Below are 12,036 nucleotides of genomic sequence, written 5' to 3' on the forward strand. Positions count from 1 at the left end.
CCAGCCCCGCCAGGAGGGGGTCGCGAGACACGACACCGCCCCCCATACACACACACACACACACACACACACACACACACACACACACACACACACACACACACACACACACACACACACCCCACAACATCCTGAAACCACACAGTGTGGCACCGCCTGTATGATCTGCCACCACACCATGCGACATCACACACCACACATGACACACCACCACAGATGACACCACACATGATATCCCCACACAAGCATCACACAGACACATCACACATACGACATACACATGGCCCAACACCACACACCTTCCACACGCTGGTACACAGGATCCCCCGCAATAACGTCACTCACGGACACCCCACATGTGACACGCCGTCATAGAGACACGGCACACATTGCCCACAGGACAAACCACACCTGACACCCTGCTTCATGTGTCACGGCACACACAAATGCAGCACGGCACACACAGGACCCCTCCACATAGGACACGTCACCCCCGTGACACCCCCTACCACACATGGCCTGTGTGACGGCCCCCACAGTTGGCACCTGCAGGTACGCACATGCCCACTTAACTCCACATGGCCCGCCACACGCATACACACGTGCTTCACACATGCCAGCACCCGTGTGCCACATGCAAGGCGTCTGCCCAGCCCCTGAGGAAAAGGCTTCACGTTGTCTCGTTCCTCGTGCTGGGGTCAGGCCCACGTCCCCTTTGTCCCCTCTCCTCCTTTTCTTCTCTGGAGACTCTGCATGAGTCTGTCTCAACCTCTCCCCCCAACATGCACGCACACACACACACACACACACACACACACACACACACACACACACACACCCCTTACCTGCCCCCAGCTGGGCAGGCCAGAGTCTGGGCCCGTCTCCAGGCTGCCCTGAGCCCTGCACCCCCACACCCCGTCCCCCGCCCCCTGGGGGACTCACCCTAGCCAGGCAGCTGGTGACCCCGAGGTAGCCCTGAGGCCGCCTCCGGCCCCCCATTTCCTGCTCTGCCAGGGCCGTCTCCCTGCACCCGCTCCCTCCTCCCCGGTGATCCCAGCCCGCCCCCTGGGGCATTGTGCATCCTTCCAGAGGGGCGGTCAGCACCCCCAGAGTGTATCTGCCCCCCAACCCTGTCCCGGTGTCCGGGTGGCGGCTGAGTAGTGAGTGTGTCTCCAGCATTACCGCCGGAGCCTTGGGGCCGGGACATACCCTCGTGCCCCCTCGCTGTGGCGCCTACTGGGGCCTGGGGGGCTCGCACCCCGTACCCCGTGCCTGCCTCCTTGCCAGGGCGTGATTCAACATTCGCATAATGCCCGATACTCGATACTGGATACTGGACAATCCTGTGGTCTCGGTCATGGCCGCTGAGAGCCGAGCACCGGCCCAAGGGGGTCAGAAATGCCCAAGGTTATAAACACCCCAAAAGGGGGGGAGTGAAAAGAAGGAGTCAGAGCAATGGGACAGCGGAAAGGGCGTTTGCCTTGCATGTGGCTGACCCGAGTTTGATCCCCGACACCCCATATGGTCTCCTGAGCCTGCCGGCAGTGACCCCTGAGCACAGAGCGAGGAGTCAGCCCTGAGCACTGCTGGGAGTGCTCCCCCTCCAAGAAACCACCATCCAGGGATCAGGTTTAGCACAGGGAGTCTCACATGGCCCCAGTGGGGACCCTGCCCTCCCCTCACCCCGCCTCTCCTCCCCTCCTCCTGGGCTAGTGCTCATGCTCACCGCACAGGCAGGGCCGGCCCGGCTCAGCCCCTCGCACCTTCCCCGGGTCGGAGACCAAGACTCGGGCAAACGGGCCGCTTGGGGCTTCGCTCTTATCAGCAGGAAATGCAGCGTTCCCTTGGCCAGCCGGAGTCCAAGGGCACGGCCAAGGTCAGCTGGAGCCAGACCCGCTCGACCAGGCCCCCGGCCCCTATGCGGTGGGATTCCTCCCAGTTCCACCCCCGGGCGTGTCCTGGGCGCCTCCAGGGGCCCAGCTCCAAACCGTCAGACGGCACCCCCCAAAGAAGGTGACCGTGTTCCCGGCTACTCCTCGGCCAGGCATGGGGGGGACGCCCGCGTATTCCCAGGGGAGCCTGGGACCCCCCCTTCCCGCCACCCCGTCTCGGAGGGGCCTCCATATACCGACCTGCAGGTCGGAATATAGGTGCCCACCCCCCTCCGTGGGCTCCCCGCCCCCCCGCCCTCCCCCCCCCCCCCCCCGGACTCAGGAGAGCTGGAGGCACGACAGGAGGAACGTTCTGGAAGCCTCAGAGGCCCGGTGAGGATTTAGAAGGCGGAGGCAGAGAAAAGCCCTCCCGGGCGGGGGTGTGGAGCTGGGGTGATGGGGTGAGCGGGGAGCGTTTGGGGACGGGGTGGGTGTGGGGGGGCTGGCTGTGCTTCAGAGTGAATGGGGCCTTAACAAGAGCTCCGCCCCCGGCATCTGCACGGCTAAATTTACAGCCGCAGGGCTGACTGCGCGAGCCCCGGCCTGGCCTAGAACCCGCTTGGAGATGCTCACCCAACCCCTATTTCTGCAAGTGCTTACTAAGCAAAAAACACACAGAACCGCCCCTGCCCCCGGGAGCTGGGCGGGAGACCGGAAGTCAGGCATTAGGTAGGAAGGACTGTGTGTGGGGGGTGTGTGTGTGGGGGGGGTGTTTGTGTGTGGTGTGTGTGTGGGGTGTGTGTGTGGGGTGTGTGTGTGTATGTGTGTGTGTGGTGTGTGTGTGTGGTGTGTGTGTTGTGGTGTGTGTGGTGTGTGTGTGGTGTGTGTGTGTGGTGTGTGTGTGGTGTGTGTGTATGTGTGTGTGGTGTGTGTGGTGTGTGTGTATGTGTGTGTGTGGTGTGTGTGGTGTGTGTGTGGTGTGGTGTGTGTGTGGTGTGTGTGGTGTATGTGTGTGTGTGTGTGTGGTGTGGTGTGTGTGTGGTGTGTGTGGTGTGTGTGTGTGTGTGTGTGGTGTGGTGTGTGTGTGGTGTGTGTGGTGTGTGTGTGTGTGTGTGTGTGTGTGTGTGGTGGGGCAGTCCAGAGGCCTGGGGCTGGTGGTCGCCCATCCCGTACGCCCCTGGACGCCACAGGGTCCTGTAGCCCCCCATCCCCCTCCCTGGGGTGTCACTCCCTGTAAAGCAAACAGGCTATCTGTTTGGGGCCCCCCGTCAAGCCCGTGTGCGCCCTCTGACCCCCCCACCACAAAAGCAAGTGGGGGACAAGAGGAAGAAGCCTTCCCTGCGGGGTTTCCTCAGCCAGTGACCCCCGAGTCAGACAGACCTGGTGAGGATGAATTGAAAATCACCTATACACTGGGGTGTCACCTCCACCCCCACCCCATGTTTGTGTTAACCATCCTGGCGATTCTGCCACAGGGTCCTGCATGCAAATCCATGCTCTCAGGCAGTACCAGGCAGGACCTACCTGGAATCAGGTTGTTTCACTTTTCTCAAACACCCTTGGCCGGCCCTACCCCAGGGCCTTTGCACACACCTGTTTTTTTTTTTTTCTTCCTGGCTTCCAGGTCATTGCTCCAGTGTCCCCTTTCCTGGAAGAGGCCCTCTCCAGCCCACAGTCCATTCACTGTCCTGCCTTCTGCACTCACCCTGTCAGATACTGTTTCTGAACATGCATAGTCCACAGAGGACTGGTCCACGCTTCGGAAGTGCCACCTTCAAGGATCACGTCCCGATGCAGAGTTCTCCAAGTTGCTGGCACTGTGGTCCGTGGGTTCTGTGCAGCTCTGTATAGCATGGAGGGCTGCCTGGTGCCCCCCACCAGATGCCGGATCTTCTCCCCGGTGACCTCAGCCACGACCAGCCACCCACTCTCCCTGGTCATCCCCAGAAGGACAAGATCCCATGGGATGAGCACTTTGAGGAGAGAAGGTTGATTTAAAACAAAATTTGTACAGTGGGTAGGGCGTTTACCTTGTACATGGCCGACCCGGGTTCGATTCCCAGCATCCCATAGGGTCCCCTGAGCACCGCCAGGAGTAATTCCTGAGTGCAGAGCCAGGAGGAACCCCTGAGCATCGCCAGGTGTGATCCAAAAAGCATAAATAAATAAATTAAATTAAACAAAATTTGCTGTGGGAGGGAGGCGTGAGGGGTTGGACCGAAGCTGACTCGAGGCTTACTCCAGGTTCTGTGTGCGGGGCTCACCCCTGGTGGGCTCCGGGGGCCCTTTGCTAACGGACCCAGTGACGGGGCTTGATGATGCAGTTCTATTTCCCACGTCCGTCCCGCTTTGCAGCTGGCTGCTGATGCCTCCTCTGGTGCCGCACTGGGCAGTGGCCGTCCCCATAAAGGGCAGAAGAGATGAGAGTAGGAAAGAGAGTAGACATGAGGGTAGAAGTGAGAGTGGCTGTGCCAGCCCCCACCCCCGCCCCCATCTCTGAGTGTAACATGGGGCATGAATGTAACCAGCCACTCTGGAGGTGGCACAGCGCCTGCCATGCCTCACCTGCGCCAGCAGGGGGCAGCAGCAGCTGGGGAAATGCCCGCTGCAGCCTGGCGCCCGGGCGCTCTTGGGTTTCCTTGGCCGGCCGGTGTCTGAGCAAATCATGCTCGCAGAGTCACCTCCTTTCACGGCGAAAGCTCCTCTGCGAGAGCCAGGAGTGGCTGTGCGGGAACAAGCCGCCTTTTGCAGGGCCAGGCCGTTCCAGATGGCCCCGTCTGGCCCCCCACCCGCTCCTAGGGGTGGAGCTGCTTGCCCGACCCCCTTCTCTGCTCCTAGCCCTGTCCTGGAAACAGGAACCAACCAGGTGGAAGAAGCAGCATCCTGGGGTGCCGCCACTCATGGCCACTAGGGGGCGACCTCCAGGACTCCAGGTGCAATGAATGGGACAGCTCAGGACCCCTCCCAATCCACCCCACACACACCGGGGCTCGGCACCCCTGGGTGGAACTTGATCTAGAGGAGTCCCCAGGACGTGTGCAGGCAGAGGCTGTGTCCTTTGCCCCCTCCATCCTGGCTGCTACAGCCACCAGAGGGTCCCGGGCCGAGACAAGGTGTAGCCAGGTGGGGCCCACGCAAGGCTCTTCCCCAATCTGAGAAGCCAGGCACCGACCTCGCCTGCACACTCAGTGTCCCCAGAGGGAGTTTGGGCACACTGCAGGCTTCGGGAGTCTTCTTTCAGGTCCTTTGCTTTTTGAGTTGTGTTTGAGCCCGGCTGCGCCCAGGGCATGCTCCTGGCTCAGTGCTCAGGGATGGCTCCTGGTGGGGTTAGGGACCCCACGGCCCCACGGGGTGCTGGGAATTGAATGTGATACCATAGCACAGCGGGTAAGGCATTTGCCTTGCACGTGGCCGACCCAGGTTCGATTCCTCCATCCCTCTCAGAGAGTCGGGCAAGCTACCGAGAGTATCCCGCCCGCACAGCAGAGCCTGGCAAGCTCCCTGTGGCATGTTCGATATGCCAAAAACAGTAACAACAAGTCTCACCATGGAGACGTGACTGGTGCCCGCTCGAGCACATTGATGAGCAACGGGATGACAGTGCTCCAGTGATACTGCTGCTTGCAAGGCCAGCACCCTGCCTGTGGTACTATCTCTCTGGCCCAAGTCTTTTTTGTTTTGTTTTTGTTTTTTGGGGGGTCACATAGTTGGGGCTCCAGGCTTACTGCTCCCGGCTCAGGGGTTCCCCCTGCCCCACTGATGCTCTGGGTATTGTTTATGGAACCAGGAGTTGAACCTGGGTCCGCCAGATGCAAGGCCCCAAGTTTAGTCTCTGCTCTGTGTGTGTGTGTGTGTGTGTGCACGCGCACGTGCGTGCAGGGGTGGGTGGGAGGAGAATGCTGTCCACTCCCAGACTCTGTCCACCCTCCCTTGAGTACGGTACATGTCGATGCCAGGGAGCTGGCCAGAAAGGGCGTGAGTGGAGTGAGTTCAAGTTCAACCTCTCTGAGCTCAATCCTGTGGGGATGGTGGCGGTGAAGGGTGGGGGGAGGGGCCCCCCGGGAAAGGTGAGCCCGAGTCCCTCACCCAGAAGGGAGGCAGAGCTCTGGAGAAAGCGGCCAAGGAAATGCAGAAGAACCTGTCCGCGTTTCTCCTTCCTCCACACCACACGGCTTGAAAGCGCAGGCGGAGGGGATGAACGAAGAATTCTCAATCCGCTTCTCCTCTCCGCCCGGAGCGAGGAGGCTCTCGTTACCAGAACCCCGAGACACGAAGGCAATTTCGTCTCGATGGAAATCAAGTGCCCGTTAACGCAGTTCCCGGTGGCAGAGAATTAGCCGTCACCTCCTCTGGTTCCTCCCGTCCTCCAGCGATCTTTCCCGGACTGAGAAACAGGCTGGAGGGCCACCCAGCCGCGACCTCCCCCCTGGCAGAGCGGCATGGAGACACCTTTGTGATGCTTAGGTCAGACCTCCCCATCACTCCACGGTTCGACTTTTGCAAAAACTGCAGGAGCTGAGATGAGCAAAGTCTCAGCAGCGCTGGCTGGGCACCAGGACCCCCTGCCACACAGCCTCCCTCTCGCCAGTGCTCTGCCCAATACACTGCCCGCTGCTGGCTCCCTGGGGGCTCCCTGGGGGTTCCAGAGGAGCATGACGGAAGGGGTGAATATTAACCCTGGGGCCGGAGCGATAGCACAGCGGGGCGGGCGTTTGCCTTGCATGCAGCTGACCCAGGTTCAATCCCCAGCATCCCACATGGTCCCCCGAGCACCGCCAGGAGTAATTCCTGAGTGCAGAGCCAGGAGTAACCCCTGTGCATCGCTGGGTGTGACTCACAAAGAAAAAAAGAAAGAATATTAGCTCTAAGTGTTTTAGGCTTCATCAGTGAGTTGCCCCTCTTCCTTCCCCCAAAGAAGCTTACAGTGCTCCTAGGAGCACCCTTAATCCCCCAAGTTTATCTTTAACCTTCCCTTGTGCTTTACCTCTCATTGTCATAATTCCCCAACTCAGGGTGGGTTTTACTCATAAGTTAAACCTTTTGGTAACTCTGGACTTTGTATTTGTAGTGAATTACTTGCTTTTCTATTTTCCCTATAGCCTTTTCATATTTCACGATAGAGCAACGTTCTCTGCTTAAACACAGAAAGACCATCAATGCTGTGCTCCTAATATTTGGGCCCTAACTGACTCTGAGATGTGTCTACTCCTGGGCATCCGTCATAATTACTTGACTCAGGCTTCGGTTGCCGTGGTTCCTAACACCCCACAAAGGGAGGTCCCGCTGTGGAACTGGGATGGACCTGGGGTGAGCGGCAAAGCTACCCCAGCATCAAAGTGGAACAGTCTAAGGAAGCGTAAAAGCATGGTCTTAAGGCAAGCCGTGATGGCTTAAGAGACAGGACCCCCAAGGGGACGAACAAGCTGAACTAGCCTGAGGACTTAGTCTGGGATTTACGGTAAAAGCCTTGTTCACCCTCGGAGCCCAGAGAACTGAGTTTGGAATCTGTATCTCTTACCCTGTTTATCCAAATAACTGAGAGTATTAATAAGAAGTATTAATAAGTGCTTGATGTGCATAACTATAGGGAGAGAGAAAAACAATATAGATGTCCCTGGGAGACAGAGCGTCTCCTTGAGTTAACCCCTGCAAGAGAATTGTCTCCGTGGAAACGCTTTCCCTCTGTGAAAGATCAGTCACACCTACCTGCAGGCCGGTACCTGGAACCCCCTCAGGTGTGCTATTGGCAGGCCAGCAGCTCTGTGCTAGACGGGCCATTTTGCTTTTTGGGTCACACCCGGCGATGCACAGGGGTTACTCCTGGCTCTGCACTCAGCAATTACTCCTGGCGGTGCTCGGGGGACCCTATGGGATGCTGGGGATCGAACCCGGGTCGGCCGCGTGCAAGGCAAATGCCCTACCCATTGTGCTATCGCTCCAGCCCCAGACGGGCCATTTTGACCCTCAGTTCAGGGTCTCATGGGAGGCTGAGGAAGCGCCACGGAACACACGTGTTGCTCATCCCCACGCTTTGAACTCACAGGAGGAGAGGGGAGGAGGCCGAGTGGCCGGGACCTGGGAACAGCCGACGGGTGACAGCATGTCTGAGAGCTTCCCGAGAGGAGGAGGCGACCCAGGCAAGGGGAACTGGAGCGACCCCCACCCCCACCCCACCGAACCCACAGCATCGTGGTCAGAGTCGGTTGAGTCTCTGAGGAGCGGAATCCTGGACACCTCACTGGGGGAGGAGGGGCGCGGGGAGAGGGGAGGAGGAGGAAGGCATCCTGGGAGGGAGCACTTCGAGCCCCTCTCACACTGCGCGTGGCTGTGTGGCTGCATGGCCCCTGCCCTCGGCACGCTGGCCAGGCCTGCACGGGACCTGGCCAGCCACCGCCTGGAGCACTCGGGGCCCTCCGGTGAGAGGCGTGGGGGTCCCCCTGCAGAAGCAGCGACTGCTCCCCCAACACAGCCCTTGGGCGGCTCCCGGCCTCAGTTTCCCAATCTGTGGACAAGGAGCCTCGGTCTGCACCGCTGAGGCTTGGATGGAACTGGGGCGGGGAGGGGGGGTGAAAGGGCGGTGCACGCAGAGCAGGGTGTGACCAGGTGCCTGCACTCTCGCTTGCTTTTGGTGCTTCTGGAAAGTTCTTGGCCCAAGACCTCCCACGGGTCACCAGCGCTATGCTCCCCGCCCCCCCCCCCCCCCCCGCCGCACTGTCGGTGACGCCCACTTTTTTTTTTTTGCCTTTTGGGTCACACCCAGCAGTGCACAGGGGTTCCTCCTGGCTCATGCTCTTGGGAATCACTCCTGGCAGTGCTCGGGGGACCCTATGGGATGCTGGGAATCGAACCCAGGTGGGCTGCGTGCAAGGCAAATGCCCTCCCCGCTGTGCTATTGCTCCAGCCCCGGTGACGCCCACTTTTGAAGCCCCCGAGAACGATGTCAAGCAGCTTCTGTGCTGGGCAGCCCGAGATACTCCTTGGGAGATAAGCAGCTGTGTCCCCCCGACTGTGCCACACCCCACCCACGGCCCCAGTTCCGAGCACTCTCCTATCGATCTGGCCCAGCAGGACACACGTTCTATGCCTTTACCCACCCCCCACCAACCACCAACCACCTCCAAACACCAGAACCGACCATACTGGGCCAGGCTAAAATTTAGAAGTTGTTTTTTATATGGCTGGCTCAGAGCAATCGTTCACAGTTGGCCCCCATTGCTATATGCATTTCTTTCTCTCCTTTTTTAGGATACATTGGTTTGTCCTTTCTCCCTTGTCACAAAGAGTTTGTTTTTTTTTTCTTTTTGGGTCACGCCCAGCAATGCACAGGGGTTACTCCTGGCTCTGCACTCAGGAATGACCCCTGGCAGTGCTCAGGGGACCCTATGGGATGCTGGGAATCGAACCCGGGTCGGCCGCCTGCAAGGCAAATGCCCTCCCCACTGTGCTATCACTCCAGCCCCCAAGAGTTTGGGTTTATCTGGTAATAATCTCTAAACTAGTTTTAAGGCAACATTGGTATGTCCTGTTCCCCTTGCCACAAGGAGCTTAGGTATATCAGGTCACACCCATCAAGGTGCTCCGGAGTCACTCCCATTCCTTTGTAACCATTCTTCTGTAACCACTTGTGTGCTCTCTTCCCCAACCAGTTAATCACGTTTTTCCCCTAATCAGACTCTGTTAATTTGTCAGGTCAGACCTTTCTAGGACACTGAACTTGTGTTGTAAGTTAATATTGCCTTTCTCCTCTCCTTGTGTCTTTTGAATAGTTTACCTTAAAGCAATGTCCTTTTTGTATGGACAAAGAAAGACAGTTGTTAATATGCTTCCGTAACATGGGATTTAATTGGCTTCAAATATTATTCACTCCCGAGGGGGCTGGAGCGATAGCACAGTGGGTAGGGCGTTTGCCTTGCACGCGGCCGACCCGTGTTCAATTCCCAGCATCCCATAGGGTCCCCTGAGCACAGCCAGGGGTGGTTCCTGAGTGCAGAGCCAGGAGTAACCCCTGTGCATCGCCAGGTGTGACCCAAAAAGCAAAAAAAAAATTAATAAATTTAAAAAAATTAAAAAAAATATTATTCACTCCCGGGCATCTGCTTTCTCAACTTAAGCCTCAGTTGCCCTTACTTCCTAGCACCCCAAAGGCAGGGTCCCAACAGACCCAGGACAAGCGGTGAGTTATGTGCTACCCTGGCATCAAGATGGGCCGGGCCAAAGTGCCTAATGTTTAACTATAAGTTAAGAGCTTGGTCATGGACAAATATTGTCATGATCCAAAAGCAACGACGAGACTAGGACCCTGCTAGGGATAGGAAAGACTAATCTGGCCTGAGCACTATAGTCTGAGATCGAGATGGCCCCAGGAGAGCAATTCTATAAGCTTAATGCATCTCTTGCTGTGTCCATACAAAATGATTAATATTATGAATGCTTATATGTTAGTTGGACGAGGAGAGGAGAAACACACCCATGGGATTCTGCTCTTGGGCAGGTGTCCTGCTGAAAGAGAATCTGTCCTAGTAGAAGCATCCCCCGAGGGAAAGAACTTTACCCCTGTTGATTGTGACCACACCTATGTGTAAGCCCCAACCCCTCGTGCTGGGGGATTTAACTATGCTGAAAGAGTGGGCTGGGGGCCGGTCCCAGTGCCAGATCTGGAGAAGCTAGATCGAGATCCAGACCCAGAGGAGAAGGAGAATGAAGTAGCATGAGGAAGGAAGAAGCAGGAGGAGAATCAGAGGAGAATGGAGATGGGAATGGAATAAACTGAAACTGAGACCAACCAGCCTGGCTCTGTTCCTTCCTTCGCCTGCCTCATCATCGCCATCAACCTCCCTGGGGTGGGGGAAATGGCTGGAGACTACCAAACTCGGGCGGCGGGAGAGATAGAGCGCCGCTGCCCTGTGCCCGGTGTGGTGCCCCTTCTCCTTTTTTGTGTGTTTACACACTTTTGGTTTTGTTTTGGGGGCCACACCCAGTGATGCTCGGGGCTTGCTTCTGACTCTGCACTCAGGAGTCACCCCTGCACCGCTGGGGAACCATGTGGGATGTTGGGGGTTGAACCCAGGCTCAGCCACACGCAAGACGAATGTCATACCCGCTGCACTGTGGTTCCGGCCCCACTACAGGTCTTTCTTATCCTTCTGTGGCGTGTGATTGGCTGAGAATATTTTATGTATGATTAATTTTTTTCTGCAAATTTAGGTTCATGTCTCTTGCCTGCCCCCTACATGGACTAAGTAACCTAAGAGCAGAAGTTTCCCCCCGAAGCAGCCATCCATCCACCTATCCACCTGCCCATCTACCCATCCACCCATCCACCCACCCGTCAGCCACCCACCCACATACCCATCCACACCCACCCACCCACATACGCATTCATCCACCCACCAACCTATCCATCCATCCATCCATCCATCCATCCATCCATCCATCCATCCATCCATTTACCCACACATCCATCCACCCATCCACTCACCCATTCATTCATCCAACAATCCACCCATCCACCCACTTATCCATCTATCCATCGATCCACCCACCCACCCACCCACCCATCCATCCATCCACCCATCCACCCATCGATCCACCCACCCACCCATCCATCCATCCATCCACCCATCCACCCATCGATCCACCCACCCATCCATCCATCCATCCATCCATCCATCCATCCATCCATCCACCCACCCACCCACCCATCCATCCATCCATCTACCCATCCATCCATCCATCCACCCATCCATCCACCCACCCACCCATCCATCCATCCATCCATCCACCCACCCATCCATCCATCCATTCATCCACCCACCCATCCATCCATCCATTTATCCATCCACCCATCCATCTACCCACCCATCCATCCATCCATCCATCCATCCATCCACTCATCCACCCATCCATCCATCATCCATCCATCCATCCATCCGTACATACATACATACATCTACCCATCCATCCATCCATCCATCCATCCATCCATCCATCCATCCATATATACATACATCCATACATACATACATCCATCTACCCATCCATCCATCCATCCACCCATCCAACCATCAATCCAACCATCCATCCACCCATCCACCCATCCCCCCTCCACTCTTAGCTGTCAGGCCTTAGGACACTTCCCTTTCCAAGACTTAGTTTCAACATCTGT

Source organism: Sorex araneus, chromosome 6 (assembly GCF_027595985.1).
Source record: "Sorex araneus isolate mSorAra2 chromosome 6, mSorAra2.pri, whole genome shotgun sequence".
In the NCBI taxonomy this organism is placed as follows: Eukaryota; Metazoa; Chordata; class Mammalia; order Eulipotyphla; family Soricidae; genus Sorex; species Sorex araneus.